Raw genomic sequence first — 19,511 nt, 5'->3', positions numbered from 1 at the left:
ATCTTAAATTTATGTATGGTGTTTTATATTTTATAAAATAACACACTGCAACACATTTTCTGTATGTGTTGTTTTCTTTTGACGGTTTTAAACATTCACCTTAATTCCTATAACTTCATTCTTCAGGTATCTTGCAGTAGGTTTTACACAACACAAATATTTATCTATTAATTGTTTTACTGCCAAGCGCATGTCTTTTTATCTGGCTCCAAAGCCTGAGAGATGAGCAGTCAGAAAAGAGAGAAACTGATGGACATCCCTTGAATTGGTTCAGAAGTGGGCGAAGCATACAAGATGGCAGACATCACTTACCATGCACAACTGGAAGCCCCGGAATCATGGCACATGTAACACTTTAATTGCAGCTATGGTTGCTGGGGTAGGCGGGCCGCTGATCTCTCTGGCTAACTCCATTTCACGGGATTTCTTTCCGAGCCCGCGCGGGGCACCGGTGAATACACGGGCCCCGCCCGCACACATGATCCTCATGCAGGGGTTTCTCTTCGGCCGCGTGGGGCACCGTTGAAGCCACTGGCCCCGCCCACGCTCTGGAATCCGGCACCGGAAGGACGTCAGGGGAGCCACGGGCCCTGCCCACTAACTGGCATCTGGCATGTATGTTGGTGTGGGCATTCCTTGATTTGCGCCGTGGAACAGCAATTCCGTGGGTCAAGTTTGGAGGCAGCACAATGGGCAGCTGGTTTTGTGCACCATTGGATTGGAGTGCAAGGGCTAACATTGCAGGAGCTGTTTGGTAGGCTTCAGCAAGCGATAGAATCCGAATCAGTGCCTTGCCCAGTCATGTTAGTTATTCACGCCGGAGGCAATGACATGCCGCAGCTAGGCAGGAGAGGTGTGAAAGAGGCATTGTTTGAGGTCATGTCTAGAATTCGGAAATACCTACCGACCACATCTATTTTATGGTCTGAGTTGTTACCATGGTCGGTATGGGTGGGAGGGGCTTCTGTGAAGGGCATGAACGAATCTGTACGGAAGCTGAATGGTTCAATTCATAGGATATTGCAGGATTCCACAATGGGTACAATTCGGCACAAGTTGCTACATTTAGGGAGGCCAGAGTTGTTCCATCATGATGGGGTACAGCTGTCGGCAGAAGGGATAGGGATTTTTCTGCACGCTATACTAGGGGCCATTCAGGATCACAGTCAGCGTCAGGTGGGGAGGGCGAGTGCGCTGGTGAGCTTCTCACCCTGTGGCGGAGCGCTGACAGTTAACAGCAAAGGAACTGGCACAACAATGGAGCTTCAGTGACTAGATGGACCCCAGGAGGGGGTAGGATTGCGGTGCAATAGGTTTGGCGGGGTGGACGGACTGAGCAGCCGGTGGCCCTCGGCTCTACTGCCATAACCTGCCACCTATGGACTGAGGTGATTCTTGGGGAGGTTGCCTGTGTTCAGGTACCCCGGAGGGCCGGTGCGCTATGCGGTGCCCTGGATTTCAAGTTGATTTTCAAGTTATGTATCTGTTTGCTGTGGCACGTTGGGGCCTGCCGGGGCAATGTGACGACCAGCTGGACGTTTATCTGTTGCTGTAGTGCGTTGGGGCCTGCCGGCGCAACGTGTGCAGCTGAGTGTTATCTGTTGGCTGTAGCGCATTGGGGCCTGCCGGCGCAATGTGCGCAGCTGGGCGTTCAAGTGTATGGTCTACTTGACGCAATGCTGGACGGTAATGCCAATGTTAATTTCTTACTGCCTTAACATGTGAGTGCTGATAAGATGATGTGATGTCATGTATAATCTGATGTGTATATATATATATATATCTCCAAGTAGGATATATGTACTCTTGTAGTGTATTATGGTGAGTTACCTGATTTGGAGTGAATAAATTCTACGCCTTGGACAATATAACCTGACCAAATGCTCACACCCCGTCATAACTTAGTGGTCTTGAGTTCAAAGCTCGGAAGGAGGGTCTCAGCGTTGATTTATTTTTCTTTACATTTTACAATACAAATATATAATGTTGAGACTGCAAATAGAAATTGCAAGAGCAGGGAGACACCACCTGCCATTTACACTTTCATCTCCATTGCTCTGTGAATGGCACGTGGGGTCATCTGATGTATTAACTGGTGGTAGTAGCTAAACACACTGAATTACGTGTTTGAAGACACAATTCCACATGATGGTAAGAAAAAAGCACCAAGAAGCAGTTCCTGTCTGCAGATTGAACTTTAAGGAGGCAGCCACTGAAAAGAGATGCACTGGTATTAAGCAGGTTGCCTCAGGGCTATGAACATTGCCCCTCAAGCATTTTGTTTTGTTGCAGTGTGTGAGTTTCGCTTCCGGGCACAGGGCAACTGTACTTACTTTGGTGAGGTGTGAAATGAAAGTGAAAAACTATAATACAAGATAAGCTCAGAGTGCATAACTCTCAACACAGGCTTCAGCAAGAAGAAGACGAGAAGCAGCCGATGGGAGGTGGGGCAGTGGCTGGGAGGTGAAATGAAGCACAGAAGAGGAAAAGGCAATGTGTGGGAGTGCAGTCAATGGAAACAGTGGAGAGAGCAAGAAAACACATGCAATCTCATGCAGCACTAAAAGAAAAAAAACAAGCACTGCAAAGCCAATAGGTTTTGCCTATACAAGACCCATTGGCTTTGTCGTTGTCTTCATCATGTTGCACAACAGTGCAGCCTCTGTGCAACATGGAGAAAAAAACATTGACAAAGCCAATAGATCTCGTATAGGCGAGATTTATTGGCTTTGCCAATGCTTCTTTTTATTGTTGTGGCTATGAGCAATGCAGCCTGTGAGCTGCTGTCACCCCCTCCCTATGCCCTTACCCCTCCGCTCCTCGGTGGATTGGAAATGGGAGAGGGAGATGGAGGAAACAAGGGTGTTAAATTTGCTGCCTAATCTGTACTCATTGCTGGGAACACATCACCCATTACCAGGGCTGTTCACAATGTTCAAGGCATGGAGATCCATCAAGATCGAATGGGAGAGGATGTGGCGTGATCCCCAGAAATGCTGACTTGGGAACCCAAGCAACCCGTTTCGAGTCTCGGTGTCGGCTCAACATCTGGGCAAATCACTTAATGTGACAGGGCATAAAAAACATGAATGCGACCTTCTGCAATATAACCGGGATTCATGTAAAGGGCTTCAGTACCTGCCAGGCGAGTTTTCACTATACAATACTGCAACAAAGCGCAGTGCTAAAATGAAAAATCAGCACTTGCATGACCGCTTGACTGGTGCTCATGTAAAGAGCTAGAATTCCTGCAGGCGAGTTCGGGCTATACAAGTCTGCAAAAAAACGAAAAATATCAAGCAACACTGGGGGAGTCAGAAGCAGTGTACAGGCACAGATTAAACTAAATCAATCTCTGCTAGGTCCCTCCTACACAGAAATGATTGGGCATGACAATTCAGCTGTATCAGTCAATTACAGAGGCAAGAAGAACAATGTGAAGCCAACGAATGTATTTATTTATAAAGTTGTATATAGCGCAAACATGATCCTGAGAGATATCAGAGCGCTTTACAATAGGAAGGAAGGAAGGTAATAAGTTGCAGTACCGGCATCACATAAGAATAATACATCAAACATTTACAACATAAAAGGGTCAATAAAAAGTAAAACAATAAGTGGTACAAGGCGTGTTGAACGAGGAGCAAATGATAGGTTAAAAGCAGGGTAACACACAGTGCAGGTCGTAAGTTTGTAAAACCAGAGCCTTGAAACAGATGATCCAGAGCTAATAAAGGTAAGAACTTGTTCATAAAGAATCTTTTAGCTTCTAATTTGAAAGCAACCGTGGAGGGGATTCTACGTACTTCCGGTGGAAGAGAGTTCCAGATCTTTGGGGCAGCGCCGGAGAATGCTCGGTGGCATGTTCTCTTTTTGCGAAAGATCTGTGGTTTCAGGAGGGAAGAGTTAGCACTTCTTGAGGGTCTACCCCCTCTGGATAGTTCTAGCTTTTGTGCTAGATAACTGTGGGTTTTGACATGGAGGGCTTTGTGAGACAGGCAGGCAATCTTTAGCTGAATTCTTGCTTCATAGGGCAACCTCTTAAGGGATTTTAGGACTGGGGATATGTGCGCATTTCTTTTGGTACCCGTAACCAGTCTGGCAGTAGCGTTCAATGAAGCCCTTAGTGGGGCCAAGGTATTTTTTGGGAGGCCACAGAGCGTAGCACTGCCATAATCTAGTCTCGGCAAAACAAGGGCTTGGACTACCTGCTTGAAATCAGCGTGAGGGAGGAAAGGTTTGATGTTCCTGAGTGTCCTCAACAGGTGATTATCTCGAGAGAGATTTGGCTGAGTCAGTGATGAGGGGGGAGCAGTTGAAGGCAGTGAGGTGGTTCATCCAAAGGTCTAACTTGGGGATGTGATTCGGAGGCGAAATGAGAAGGAATTCTGTTTTGGAGGTGTTGAGCAGGAGATGGTTCTCGGTTAACCAGTTTTGAGTAGACGTTAGAGTAGTGTTGAGTGATATGAAGTTATCCAGGGAGGATATTTTCAAGTAGAGTTGTGTATCATCTGCATACATGTGGAAAAGAATGTTCATGGAATTTAGTGTATTGGCGAGAGGATCTAAGAACAAGTTGAAGAGTATAGGAGATAGGGCTGACCCCCATGGAAACTGGAGATGACTGGGAGAGAGAGCCTTGATTCTTTGTGATCTATGGTAGAGGAAAGACGAGAACCATTGCAACACCCGACCAGAGAGGCCCAACCTGTTCTTCAAGATACATAGCAGGTTGTCAAACGCAGAGGAAAGGTCAAGGAGGATTAGTAGCCAAGATTCATTTTGGTCAAGTATTTTTAAAATGTCATCGATAACGTGAGTCAGAGCCAATTCAGTGCTGTGCCCACTCCGGAAGCCAGTGGGCGGGCTCCAAGCCCTTTTTGTATACAACAGTCTCTCACAAGCAAGACACATGTGCTGGTGCATGCACTAGCAGGCTCAACCTTGAAAGTTTGTTGCCTGGATACGAGGAACAATTAGAACGCTCTGAGACCAAAATGTTCTTAAGTGGGACTAACAAAAGAATAGAGAGGAGAGCGAGTCATGAGCAGAGACCTGAGGTAAATAACAAAGACAATTAAGAGTATATTGGAGATACTTGTTCTGGCCAATAAGCAAAGGCCTGAGGTAAATAACAAAGGCAATTAAGAGTATATTGGAGACACTTGTTCTGGCCAATAAGCAGGGACCTGAGGTAAATAATAAAGGCAATTATGAGTATATTGGAAACACTTGTTCTGGCCAATAGACAGCAACAGATGTTTGTATAAATCCTAAACATGATTTTTTATGCAGAGGCAAATAAAAAGGTTGACTTAGGAGATCAGAAGTGATCAATTTGAATATGAATATTGTTAGGGCGTTTTTTATTTTTTTATAGATGTTCATAGCTTTTCTTTGGAAGGCAAGGTAAGTGGAATTTCCTTAGTCAGGGCAGATTGGATAAATGCATTTGAGTCTATGATTTTTTGTGTGAAGGATAAAAACAGAAAGCTGTGGCATAGGGGCCATAGTGGGTAAAGGCAGTGGGTACAAAAAAGCTGACTCCTGACAGACACCCGAATGAAGAGGTATAGATGAATGAGAAATAGAGCCTAATTGGACGGTTTGGGATCTGACTGTGATAAAAGAGTTTAACACTGAAGAACAGTTTTTTAAGGCAAACCTTTTAAACAATGGCATAGAAGGCTGTGGTTGATAGCATCAAAGGTGACGGATATGTCCAAATGGATCACAACTCCTGATCCCCTCTGTTGGCTATCATCTGTAAGTCATAAGCTTGGTCATCATCTAGTAGACTTTGAAGCTGGGTGAGAAACTATTTTTCTAAATGTTTTGCTAGATTGAGGAGCAGAGAAATGGAACAATAGTTTACTGGATCTTTTTTGCTCATAGATGGTTTTTGTTGTAGAGTCCACATAAGATACTACATGATGGTATTACGAAAATCAGTATTAGCCTTTATTCAATACAAGAGGCTCTATTCATCACCCCATCATGAATTCAGTTCAACATATCTGTCCCCACAGCGAATCTCCAACCATATCACAGAAAGACATTCCATAATAGAACCGAAGGTGAGGGAGAACATAAAGACTTACCACTACCCTCGGAATACAGCCGATCTTTTAATTTGGTTGAATTGCTACTGCTTTAAAATCACTAGGATCACACCTGACATAAATGGGGTATTGCCAATTGGAGTAATCAAAGAAGGCAAGGTTTGTCCAAAGGCGTTTAACTTTGCCACCAGACAGGCATCTAATGAGGAACCTGAAGGTTTGCTAGAAATTAGGAGTTTTTCCAGTCCCTAATGGACAAGTTGAGAAAAGTGAAAACAAAGCTGCATTTGTTGCTGCTATTCTAGAATTAAGGTGGGTTGTAACTGCATTGCTTACCAGAGTATCATTCATGAAGTCCTTTCTGATTTAACTTTTTGCTAACTGTGTCATGAAATACATTTTTATAAAGTCTCCACAAGTTCTTGGGAGGGAGTAATTTTACTGCTAGTGATGAGTGTTTGCTTAAGAAGAGCTCTTGTGGGATGTTTTTTGCTAACATACACATTCATTTTTGGGGAGATTAAGTGATTTACCCAGAATCACAGGAGGTTGAGTGTCCCTGCCGAGACTCAAACCCAGTTCCCCAGCTTCGAGGTCGACCACCCTAGCTGTTAGGCCACATTCTCTCCCCATTGAATTTGGATACTTTGGCTTCAATATCAGGAGAAGCATCTTTTATGGCAATGTGGGAAGCAGTATTAATGATTACGAGGCATTGAATTTATTGGCCAAATATTTCACTGACATGCTTGCGTTAACTAAATTGCAATTACGAGAGCTTGTGATAACCTTTGACAACTGTAATAGCTGACATTAATGTTAGCAAGAAAACTGTATATATTTTAAATACTGCTTTGAAGTTTATGAAAAACTAATACTTTTCAGCAATACATGCAAATCATCATATACTGTGTGTCTGATTGTTTGATTGTTTTGAAAAAAGCGAATGAGCAATAAATGAAAAAATAACATTTCTCATTGATAAGGTAAAGGAAACAACAAGATGAAACTTATTAAGCTAAATGAAAAGCAAGCTGCATGTCAGTTATTTAATTTTTATCTAAAGTATGTGATTTTACACAATTAATATTATCTTCGACTTCTACTTGAGTGGAGTTGTACCTGGCCCTTTTCTAGGATTACTCCAGATTTTAGCCTTCGTCTGCCTTTCTTCGCCGAGCCCATTTTTGATGTCTTTTACAACTCTGTGCATTTTTCCCCTGCTTACCGGTGGGAAAGTGCTTGTGCTCTCTCCTAAAACATGGTAACATTGGACTACACATAATTGGCACATTTAATTTACTTGCAGTCCCTGGTATATGGTACTGCATGTACCAAGGGCACGCACATTAAAATGTTACTAGTGGGATATAGCACTCATTTTGACACCCATTACAGTATCCTTCTAGAATATGCCTCGGGCCTGCCACAACAGTAAATAGTGATGTTTTAAAGTGCCATTTCGACCTGGAAATATAAACATTTTGCCAGGCTTAAACCATGTCTTTTAATACATATAAGTCTCCACTAAGTAGGAGCTGCCCCCGCCCCCCTAGCGCCTTGTGACCCTCCCGGGTGAGTAGCACGCTCTATAAGCCCCCTGATTGATTGATTGATTCATTGACTAATGTAGGCCCTAAAGCTGAAAGGATAGGATGCATGGTATTTAAAAAGCAGGGCATGTGTGTTTAAGTTTTACATGTCCTGTCTGTGAAAAACTCCTAAAGCAGTTTTTCACTGTTGCAATGCTTTTCTCTCCCATAAGCAAACACAGGGCTAGCTTATTACATTTAATAAGTGGTCCCGCTTCGCACCTGAGGCCAGAATCGCGTTGTGCTGCCCGTCACCCCCGGAGGGGTAGAAACCAGGGACTGCTGCCGCTGCCATTGCTGTTGTGCTCGGGAAAGAGCATCGCACGGGACTCCATTGTCCAGGAGTCCGTGCGTGAGCACACCTGCGCGGAGGTCCGCCTTCCTGTCCACACCCTTCAAAACAGCTCGCGGAACCCGCTGACGCGGATCCCGCTTCGCACCTGAGGCCAGAATCGCGTTGTGCTGCCCGTCACCCCCGGAGGGGTAGAAACCAGGGACTGCTGCCGCTGCCATTGCTGTTGTGCTCGGGAAAGAGCATCGCACGGGACTCCATTGTCCAGGAGTCCGTGCGTGAGCACACCTGCGCGGAGGTCCGCCTTCCTGCCCACAACCCATGACTATTGGTTCCCGCTCATATAAAAACATCCACCCTTCGCAGAGCGGGACGCGCCGCGGGACGCCCAGGACGAAGCCCGGACTAAGGGCGGACAGTCTGTGACAGTCCGGGACAGGAGGGGGCTGGAGGGGGCCGTATACAGGTCTGTCCGTTCGCAGTTATTCAGCCTAACCCGTTGTGTGATTTGTCGTAACGTTATAGTCATAAGGGTAGGGCAGTGAACCTTACTGTGGTATTACGGGAAGTTTTCATTTATGTTAGACTGTCTTTTCTAGTACAGGTTTGCAGGGTGCCGCTTTGTGGTGCTAATCTACTTTAGAGTTTGGGTACCGGTTTAGTCCGGCTCATTATGCCCAAAGCCAAATCAGCGGTTGTAAAGTCCACTATGGATAACTATTTAGTCAAGATGGTGGATAAAATCAACAAAGAACGGAGGAAGTCCCTTGGACGACCGGGGTCTCAAAGCCCGAGCCCCACCTCTCCTGACGGATCGGTTACCCAGTCAACGATCAATCAGGATGTTAGTGTTTTTATAGATCCAATGGATAGTTCTATTTTGGTTGACACAAATGATACCACAATTGAGGCTATGGTTATCTCTGGGACCCCTAACGATGTGGAACCTGGTCCAGAAACTACTATTGATCCGACAGTTCCAAAAGTGCAGGCTCCAAGGCCACAAAGATTAATACGATCATGTAGGAACAATAGCAAGATTAATCAGCCTAAACGAGGGGGGAACCGCCCCGTTAATAGAACTGATCCCTCATTGTCTAATGCCCAATGTGAGCAAAAAAAGATACAGGATGGTACCACGATCAGTTTAGACAAGGAGCAATTAGATCTTTTAATCAATGCTATTGATGCCAAGTTTGACATACTTGTTAAACCCCTATTGATTAAACTGGCTACAATATCAGACGAAGTAGTCAGATTGGGAGGTTTAGTGGATACATTTATTAAGGCCGCCAAGGGAGCAAAAACTAATGATAATGAACTTAGTCCTGTGGAGGTACCATGTAACTCCCGTAATTTGGTTGTAACGTCGGCCGTGAGCAGCACTTTTGGTCCTGGGAATGTTTGTGTAGCTCCTTCAACTGTTCCCAATTCTCCCCCGCAGTTGTCGGCCCAAGCTAAACCATCCTTTAGCTCAGTTCTAAGGAAGTCGGTGGGTTCCAACGCAAATTCTAATAGATCTAGTAGCCATCAGCCAGATTTACCTCCGACATGTGCACCTTTTGTGGCAGTTTTAACCAATATTCCTCCTTTAAGAATGACTGGAAGCAACCACGGTCCTGATGAATCCCATTCATCATTAAAGAATAAAACCGTGGATTGGCTCCACCGGCAGTGTGGTTTCCCCGTAGCTTTGTCAGGGGATATCTTAAGCACCAGAAGAACTAACTGGGTGGGGAAATCCCGCAAGACATGTGGAGGGGATTGTATTGTTATTAATTTTCAAAATCCTCAACTTACCTCCACGGTCCTGATCAAAGCCGCATCTCTTCCTATACGAGATCAAGGAATTTCTCTACGCCCCCTTGTGTTCTTTTATAGAGATCATGATATTCAATTGGATGCTAAGCATCTCCGAGGGAGGACCAGAGATATGAACATGTGTGTTGACCCCACTATCCCCACGTATAATAGATTCCAGCCCCTGAGTGGGCTTGACTGTAACGACTGACTGGTATCTCCTATGGTGGACCCAGGCATTGTGGATATGACCCTGGGCGAGGGGAGTTGTAGTGTGGTCCCTGTGGCTTCAGAATCAGTGGAGGTCATTGTTACAAGTGGTTCCAGTGTTTATAATACTGATGTAACAGTCGATTGTGGAAATGTAAGATCGATCCTTGGGGCTTCAGAATCAGTGGAGGCCATTGGTATTAGTGGATCCAGTGTTAACTCTACTGATGCACCAGTCGCTTGTGGAATTGTAAGTCCGACCACTGGCGATGGGGATGGGGTAGTATCATTTAAACCCACTGTATCAGATAATTGGGACCGGTGTTCTATAGCCTGCTGGAATGTTGCTGGCCTCTCACAAAAGGATGCTTGTTTAGGATGGTTAGATTTTATTAATAAGTTTAAAATCATTTGTTTTCAGGAAACCTGGAGTCTGGACCCCATTAATTATTCGGGTTTTGTCTCTTACCAACTGCCGGCGGTGGCTTCCACCTCGGGCAGAGCTAAGGGTGGGCTTTTGATTCTGATTTCTGTGGATGCACCACTTATTGTTAAGAAATATGTACCCATTGGGGCCCATTCCCAGATCCTATGGCTATACCAGGAGCTGGGTAGAAATATCCTTTTAATTAATTTTTATAATAATGTTTTTGACAATACTAGGCAGCAGGTAGTGTTTGCTTTAGAGTCTGCTTTGGCTGACATAGTAACGGGTAACAATATTGTGTTTGATTTCATATGGCTAGGGGATTTTAATATTGCTGTGTGCCCATTACCCGCCCACAGGGTTTGTGGTTTTGTAAATTGTTGGGGGGAAGGTGTCTCTCATTTTCCCCATAACCCATACGGAGATTCATTAAACAAAATCTTGATGACTTATGACATGGAATTGTTGGAGAATCTGAAAGGTGCCTCTGGGGAAACTATCCCTACTTTTACGGGCCGAAATGCAAATACGGTGATTGATTTTATTTGCATTTCAACTAGCCTTAACCCGTGGTGCACAGCCCCTTTGGTAGTTGATAATCTCATTAGCGATCACAAATGCCTAACTATGGAGGCCATTCTTTGGAAGGCGAAACAAAGCCCCTACCCAAACACTATAGCTAATATCGAACCCCACCACCCAAATGGAATTAGAATTAGGTGGAAGGGAGATAAAGCTGATATTCTCTCCAACTCCATTATTATTAATTGCGTAAACGAAATTGCCGTTATTTTAGAGAGCCAAGTATTAACGGATGTAATTGTACCCAATTTTATAAACAGTAATCTTATTATTGATGCCAAATTTACTAAGCTTTTTAAGGGTAAGTCGTGCAGGCAAAGGGGGTGGTTCGACCACGCTAGCACCATTGCCCTTAAAGGTTTAAAAGAGGCACTCGTAGCTAAACCAAGGGATATAACTTTGGTTAGGGAGCTCAGAGCCACCTACCAGGCCGCAGTTAAAAAAAGGAAGGCCGAACTGAGGCAAGAGGCATGGGACAAGTTAGACCAGGCGGCTGAAACTTCTGATTCCTCCCTTTTCTGGGCAACAGTTAATAGTCCCTTTCTTAAGAACGAGGAGATGCCTGAACTGACGGCAAATGTCAGTGCAGAAAGCTGGGTCTCCCACTTCTCCGTGATTTTTGACTCGGATAAATCTCTGGAGGTCGGTGGTGGGGACTGGCCTGTCATTCCCTTAGACATTTCAATTTCTGAGGTTCAGGATTGCATCTCTGTTAGTAAGGGAGGAAAGGCCCAGGGGCCCGACGGGGTGCCCATAGATGTTTACAAAAAAGAACCAGAGATATGGGGCCCGTTATTAACTAACGTATTTAATGCAGCGGTCCGTTATGGTGTCCCACACACCTGGGAGGAATCTATCATTATTCCCATATATAAGAAGGGGGAGAGGAGGGACGCTAAGAACTACCGTCCAATCTCCCTTCTCGATTCCTCCGTGAAAATCATGAGCAGGGTGCTTCTGGTTAGACTGGAAGAATGGGCCGATTCAAATAACATATTAGCCAATTCCCAATACGGTTTTAGGAAGGGTCGAGGGACAGTAGAACAGTGCCTCAACCTTGATCTTCTCATAGGGAAGTACACGACGGCCAAGAATGGTTCTCTTTTCCTCTGCTTTGCAGATTTGAGCAGTGCCTTCGATATGGTGAACCATAAGATCTTATGGGAGAAATTATTGGAAATGGGGGCACCCGAGGGCATTGTTTATTTCTTGGCCCGGTTATACGCTAACCTTAGAACTAGTGTTCGTTTTGGACCGGAAGGGGAGCGTACCCCTAAGTTCCCTATTAGACGTGGAATTAGACAAGGTTGTGTGCTTGCCCCTCTACTTTTTACACTTTTTATTAACGAGATTGACTCTGTTTTAAAGGCTGTTGTGGCTGACGCCCCCAAAACCCTTGATTTCCACGTCCCAGTTTTACTTTATGCGGACGATGCCGTTATTTTATCTAGGACCCCCATTGGCCTTCAACGCCTAATGGACAGGTTTTCTCTGTTCATTAAGGAAAGGAAGTTGAAGATTAATAAAACTAAAACATTTGTTATGGAATGTGGTAAGAGCTGTAAAAAACCGCATTCGTTTTTTATTGATGGGGTTTATGTCCAAACGGTGGACTCTTTTAACTACCTAGGTATAACATTTTCTAAGTCAGGTAGTTGGTCCAGTGAGATCAATCATGTTAGAGTGAGAATGGCGAAATGCGCACATGGGGTGTTTCAGTTCGCATCTAAAATTGGGGATAAACGGTTAAAAGACATGTTGAAAATATATCAAATGAGGTGTCTTTCTATAGCTCTTTATGGTGCTGGTATTTGGGGGCATTCTCCTAGTGGTAGTCTACAAGTGGAGGAAAATCTCTTCCTAAAAAGACTCCTGTGTCTACCCACTTCGGTCTCTACCGATTTGGTGCACAGGGAGTTTGGTATCCAACATCTTATAGATTCTGTAGCCCTTAGACCACTTTTGTTGTGGCGTGCTATTTGGGCAAAGGAAGAGACCTCCTTAAATAGAGCTATCATCAAAGACTGTTTCTCTATTGATAATCATCTAAAGATTCCATGGGTCAAATTTGTTTCGGGTAGATTCCTGGAGATCTATGGTCTTAATGTAATAGAGGATCATTATGCAGTCTCTAGTCTGACCAAAAACGAAATGAAATCTGTTTTTATGAGCCATAAGATAGAGGGGCGTGGGAGGGTCAGCGGTAATTTATCTACCTGTTTGTTCTACGGTAGTTTCTGTGAGACGATGGGTTTTCAACCTTATCTGAGTTTTGTCACCAGACCCTCCCATCGGTTCGTACTGACAAGATTGCGTTTTGGGATTGTCCACCATTTGGTGGCATTTCCAAGTATTAAAAAATGCCCGAATGGTCCCTGCCCTTGTGATAATACTACTGCTCAAAGCACCTTGCATTTTCTATTATTTTGTCCGATTTATGGCAATTTTCGCTCAGCTTTTTTAAAACCTGTTTTTAAGAAATATGGAGTTAGGACTGTAAAAGATACTATGAAATTGTTATTTAACCCGACACCTGATGTCTGCTTCTTTACTGCCACTTTTCTACTTCGAGCCATTAAAGCAAGGCCTAGTATGATATTTTAAACTGTTTTTTAATGTTTTGTAAATGTATTTTAACAGTCTGATTTTTTGTTAATATGATGTTGTTTTTATTGTTATGTATGTGCTTTTATGGACTTTGTGTTTAAGCTCCTAATAAAGCCTTATGAAATGAATGAAGTGGTAACTTCAGATTAGGAGCAGATAGATAAATGATGTTTGCACTTTAATTAATTTTAATTCAAAATCCTCTTTAATGGTGACGTTGGATGTTATGTTCCTGAATTCTAAAAATTCCACATTTAGTACGTTGGCAGTGCCTTTCTGCCAGTGTCCTGGGTCGCATGACTGTGAATGGCTCTGCTGTTGAGGTATGTGTACTTCTTCCGGATAGTGAGACAAAAGGTGTTTAAGTGTGCAACAGGATAAGCCTTCCTATCTTGGGAGGGGCTGTACTGAGTCTCACTTACACTGCAAAGGTATTTGCCTAGAGTGCACACAAAGGACACCTAACCTGATCCCCAAAGGTGCCCCCCAGGTCTGGACCTTGGCTGGCATCAATGAGCACTCCTCCCTGAGGGTTCCATCAGATCCAGCACAAAGCAATGCAGGTTTTCTCAAAGCAGTGCAGCTCTGAACTGAAGGCTTCACAGAACTGATGCTGAGCAAAGCACAGCCTTGCAAGACCCCACCAGGCAGATCCCACCTGAAAGCTCCACTGATTTAAATGCAGAGCCACACAAAGCTTCATCACAACTTCATCACAACTGACACAAAGCAAATCAAAGCCCTGTAAAGCCAGATGGCACAGCTGAAATCTTCATCGGAACTGACGCAGATGCACCAAGCACATAAAGTACAACACCCAGCTGGCCAAACTGTGCCTAGCCGGGGGTCCTTCACGGTCGGCCTGAACTTGTGACTTGTCCAGGTCCAGCGTTAACAGATACCCACACTTGTCATTTTCAGTCATTTTCAGTTTTTGTTGGCGATATTTTCACTAAACACTTCAAAATTCAATATCTCTGGGCCTGCTTATTGGAATTTTGTCATTCTGCTATAATTGTATTTTTAAACTGCACTCTTTCTTTTGTCTTGTTGTTTGTTTTCATTTTATTACTGTCTGAGTGCTTCAAAAAATACTCCATACAATATCTTTAAGTTAAGCTTGACTGATTTTCTGCCAAGCTGTCAGAGGGTTAAGCACAGATTCATTTGGTGACTTTTTTTAATTCACCCTGACCACCCCACTCAACCAAAAGCCAATTTTTTACAATTGGGATTTCAGATGCTTTTTTGCAGGAGTACATACAGAGTGGATTTTGAAACCAGGACACCTAAAACCTTAAACGTAGGACGTAGATAAGATCCAAATTGTCAGGTTTGTTAGTTCTTGTTATAAGGACATTTCCTGTAGAGCTCACAAAGACATCATAGAAAACTGACGTACATAAAGAAAACACATTGGCAAAATGCCACTCATCAAGTAGTCAAATAAAAGATGTTGATTTAAAAATTAATTCAGCCGGATATATATTAGCAGCTTTTCTGCCAATGTCTACACACTCACCATTGTAAAGATGTACGCATGACATGGTTGATAACTCCAATACTCCTGAATTGTACTTCCTCCACTCCTCCTTTCAATCAAGCACTAGGAGGGGCCTGTGCAATGTCTCCAAAGTAAATAGTCTTATGCTGTCAACATGTACTCATCTGATAATGCTTAAATGTCTCACTGCTCCCCTCGCATGTCACCTGCCATGTCTGCATTAATATTAATCTCAATCATATCATCCAGAAACTCTTTAGGTCAAAACTTCAGTAAATTTAAAAAACTGTTTGACTCCCTTCATTCCTCATTCACCTCTCTCCTGCTAGTCCTGTTGAACAATGTGATACATTATGATAAAGAGTTGTTGCAGTGCACTGTAGATTTTAGAATTAAAAATACTGCTTGAACAAACCTATCCTTAATTTGCCTGCACTTGAAATATAGGGTGCCTGAACACAAGATTTGAGTGAGAGGAGAAGAGAGTAGAAGGCTGGCCATTAACATTGGTTCTGAATGACACCGACATTTTAAATATATACTGGGTTCATAAGCCTACTTAAGATTTTCAGTTTATGAGTGCTTCGGAGGTGTATGTGGGTATAGATGCTGATAGTGTTGTTCTTTAGATTGTACTTTCCTAACTATATGAGACATTGACATAGATGGCAAACATTGTGAATAAAGTGTCAGAGTGCTGTTTGCATGTTCTATTTGTGAATGTTATGCTGAGTAGGACGTGTCTCTTGGAGCTCTGTCCCAACGCGGTAAAATCTGTCAGATTCCTGTGGTGCTTTTAAGGCATCCACCTCACCCTACACAGTGGCCCGACCAGGAGCATCCCTTGATCTGGGAATCACTCCCCAGGGTGCAGTAAATCAGGTGTAAGCAGTGCCGAAAGCGGAGCGTCTCAGGGACGATGCCGCCATCTTGACTGGTGCGGCGGTTCCTGCAACGAACGTTGGAGGCCCAGAGCAGACAAACTCCTCGGCCCTGAGTCTGACAGGCTAGGGAGCAGAGCCGCAACTGGGATGACAGCCTTGGAGGCTCCTGAGCTGGCGTACCTGTGGACCGAGGCGTGGAGCAAAGTTACTGTCATGCGGAGGTGATGCTGCATTACAGCCACTACCGGGACTCGCTTGTGCCTGCAGGAGCACAATGCCATGGGGCGAGCTCCCTGGTGGGAGGCATTGTTTGAAGGAGTACGGGAAGCCAAGTCCTGGCCGGCACAGCACCTGGAGTCCCTGATTCTGGTAACCGGAGGGCACCCTTGGGGCAAGAAATGACAGAGGAAGGCCCCGACGGGCAGGAGAACGCACTGAAAGGAAACTGCCCTCTTGACTCACGCCCGTTAGGCCACAGAAGCGGGGGATGGCAGTAGGAATAGTGGCTGACCTCCGGACTGCGAGTGACTTTCAGCTGGAGTTAGGAGATGACTGGGTTACTCCCTACTGCAATGCCTGACCCTGAATGAAGGTTGACACTGGCTGCCAGAGGAGCTGTTTGTAGCAGTACAAGAATCCCCGTCTCGGATGGTACGAGAGCCTGGGGTCCCTGATCTTGGTGACTGAGGAGCGCAACGAGGGGCCAAACTTGGAGTGGTAAACTTCTGTGAGCAGAAGAGGTCACTGGGGGGGCTGCTTTCGTGGACCAGGCCTGCTGGACTGCAGAAGCTGGAGACAACGGGAGGGAAAATATTAGGCCTCTGGGGTACAGGTGGCTTCTGCCTGGAGGTAGGAGACGGCTAGTAGACCCTCCGCTTCAACGCCTGGCCCTGTAAAGCGATCAACGCTTAGCTGTTGGAAGGAAACGTAGATTGGCCTTTTGTTATCCACGGGCCGAGGGTGAGGCCTGGATGTGCCCGGCACCCGGAGTGAGCCCTGAGTGGAATAATTGGTCGTAAGTCAGCTGGGGTCCCGGACATGAGGTGTGTTGTGTCTTAGTATGTAGCCAGGCAACATGTCAACATTCCTTCCATAGCAACCAGGATGCTTTGTTCTGAGTTGGCTGGGAGAGAAGAGCTGGCAGTTGCAGAGAGAGGACCTGTCTGTCTAGGGGTTGTACATGTGAACTTGCAATAAAGTTCTTCTTACAGATATCTGTCTGCGCTTCTTAAAAAGGTGCGCTTGAGTGCTGGAAACGGAAGACATCGTGGGTAGCAGTCCGCGACGGTACTCGTGCGGGTCGGCACTGAGGTAGTGGGTCGCTATTGTTCATCATGGTTAAGGATAAAGGCACCAGATTGTAATCCAACAAAATATTAAACTATGTGCAACCGCTCTCCATGGCCCTAATCAAAGGGATGCGTGAGGTGAAGATGATGCAGAGGTGACGCCGGGGGACGAACCGCAGGATCCCTCTCTGAATGATATCCCGATGGCTGTTCAGACTGCGAGAGATGAGATGGTGACCAGGATCAACGCTGTGGCGATTGATGCCAACCTCCTCCGATGTGACCTACGTAAGGTCTTGGATAGGATCACTACAACAGAACAAAATGTGGATGTACTTCAGACAGAGGTCAAATCCCTTCGAGACACGGTCATGGAGCTTCAGAGGAAGACGATTAAATTGGATGAGCACGCTGAGGAGCAGTAAGGACGCTCGCGGAGGAACAACTTAAGATTTGTGGGATTTCCGGAACAAGCAGAGACCCTCCGTGAAGCTGTTTTAGGAGGACTGGATAACAAAAGTCCTGGCATCAGGCAAACCATCCAAGTTCTTCAATATTGAGAGGGCACACAGGGTGCTGGTCCGTCCCCCACACCCGGGGGCTCTGCCGAGGGCCATCACAGCCCGAATCTTTAACTATCGAAACCGGGACATGTTCCTGCAATCCACACCCGCCAAGACCGACCTACATTATGAGGGGCATAACATTGCAATCTTCCCAGACTACACGCAAAGAGTGCAGGACCAATGACGCACTTTCTAGAGAGTGAAGAGACGCATGAGGGAGGTATGAAATACAGCCTCCTTTATCCAGCCAGGCTCTGAATTGAACACAAAGGCAGGGCTTTGTTCTGTGGGTCGGCGGAGGAAACTTTGGATTGGATGAATATTACGGGGGATCGGGGAGCCCGTCGGAGGCTGCAGTCAAATCCGGGACCACTCATGGACTCCATGGACCTCTCGGGGAGACAGCGCAGATTGTCCTAAGGAAAATGACTAAAAGACACAGGAGACTCTGGGAGAGTTAGAGTGTATGAGAATGGTACCTTACAGGTGGTTGAGGGATCACCGGACTCTGACCTGGCCTCATCGGAGTTTATTCCTGATACTAATGTCGCCTGAGATTTCAGGAAGAGATGGAAGAGCTGGTTCAGGGTTCTGAACACTCAGATAAGTGACTTCAAGAAGACTCAATAATAATGTCTGTTTTTTCTCTTTGATACTTGGTGATACACTGTATATAAGTGATGCATGTGGGAGGGAACACGCTCCTCAATAGCGGCTGGGATATGTCCGGGGAGCTGGAGGCTTAGGCCTCGTGCCCAGTTATAAAGCTTATAAGGGTGCACTCCTACTTACGGCGGTATGAAATTCTTATAGCGGGCTTGCAGGAGACACATTTGTGGGGTGACACATTACCATATATTCGGCGCAGGTGTCGAGCACAGCTATATGCCTCTTCATTTTCCGGATTTGCACAGGGGTGCTTGTCTGGGTGGCCCCGGGGACTCCCTTCCACCATATACACCACGTGCTTGACCCTAAGGGACTCTACGTGATCTTACATGGTAGGCTTGATGGACATTAGATATGTCTCATAAATGTGTATTCCCCTAATTCGGACACCCACAACATTTTCTATGAAGTACTGATGGCAGCGACCCCCTACCTGGGTGGTGACAGTGTCCTTTTTGGGGATGTCAATTGTGTGACGGACGGGATGATGGACCGTGAACCCCCCTGGGTGAATACTATGCCTGGTATGACCGGGGCCTTAGTGGACATAATGAGGGAGCTGGGACTAGTGGATGCATGGAGGGTCAGACAACCGGACACCAGGATGTTATCCTGTCACACCCTTGCGACCAATACATTTAGTAGTTTGGACCAATTCCTTATGCCACCGACTTTGATGTCTAGAGTCGAGGAGATAGTGTATCTCCTGAGACATATCTCGGATCATTCCCCTATGCTCTTAGTCTTAAGTACTGTTAAGCCCAGGGTGGCAATCCGCACCTGGTGGCTTCCAACCGATGCACTCACTGACCCAGCCTTTACTGGGAAGCTGGAGGAAGAGATCTCTAAATATTTTGCGATGAAATGGGGCTCGGCGTCCTCGAGTGGTGTGGAGTGGGAGGCATTGAAAGTTTTGGTCCTGGAGTTCTGCCTTACGGGGTCCGTCATCAGCTCGAGAGGCACATTAACGTTCTAGAGAGGAGTTTAGCCGAGTTGGAAGCGGTGTTACCCATGAATCCTGGTTGCT

Source organism: Triturus cristatus, chromosome 10 (assembly GCF_964204655.1).
Source record: "Triturus cristatus chromosome 10, aTriCri1.1, whole genome shotgun sequence".
Lineage (NCBI taxonomy): Eukaryota > Metazoa > Chordata > Amphibia > Caudata > Salamandridae > Triturus > Triturus cristatus.
The sequence above is the reverse complement of the archived record's forward strand: the minus strand, read 5'-3'. Positions refer to the sequence as shown.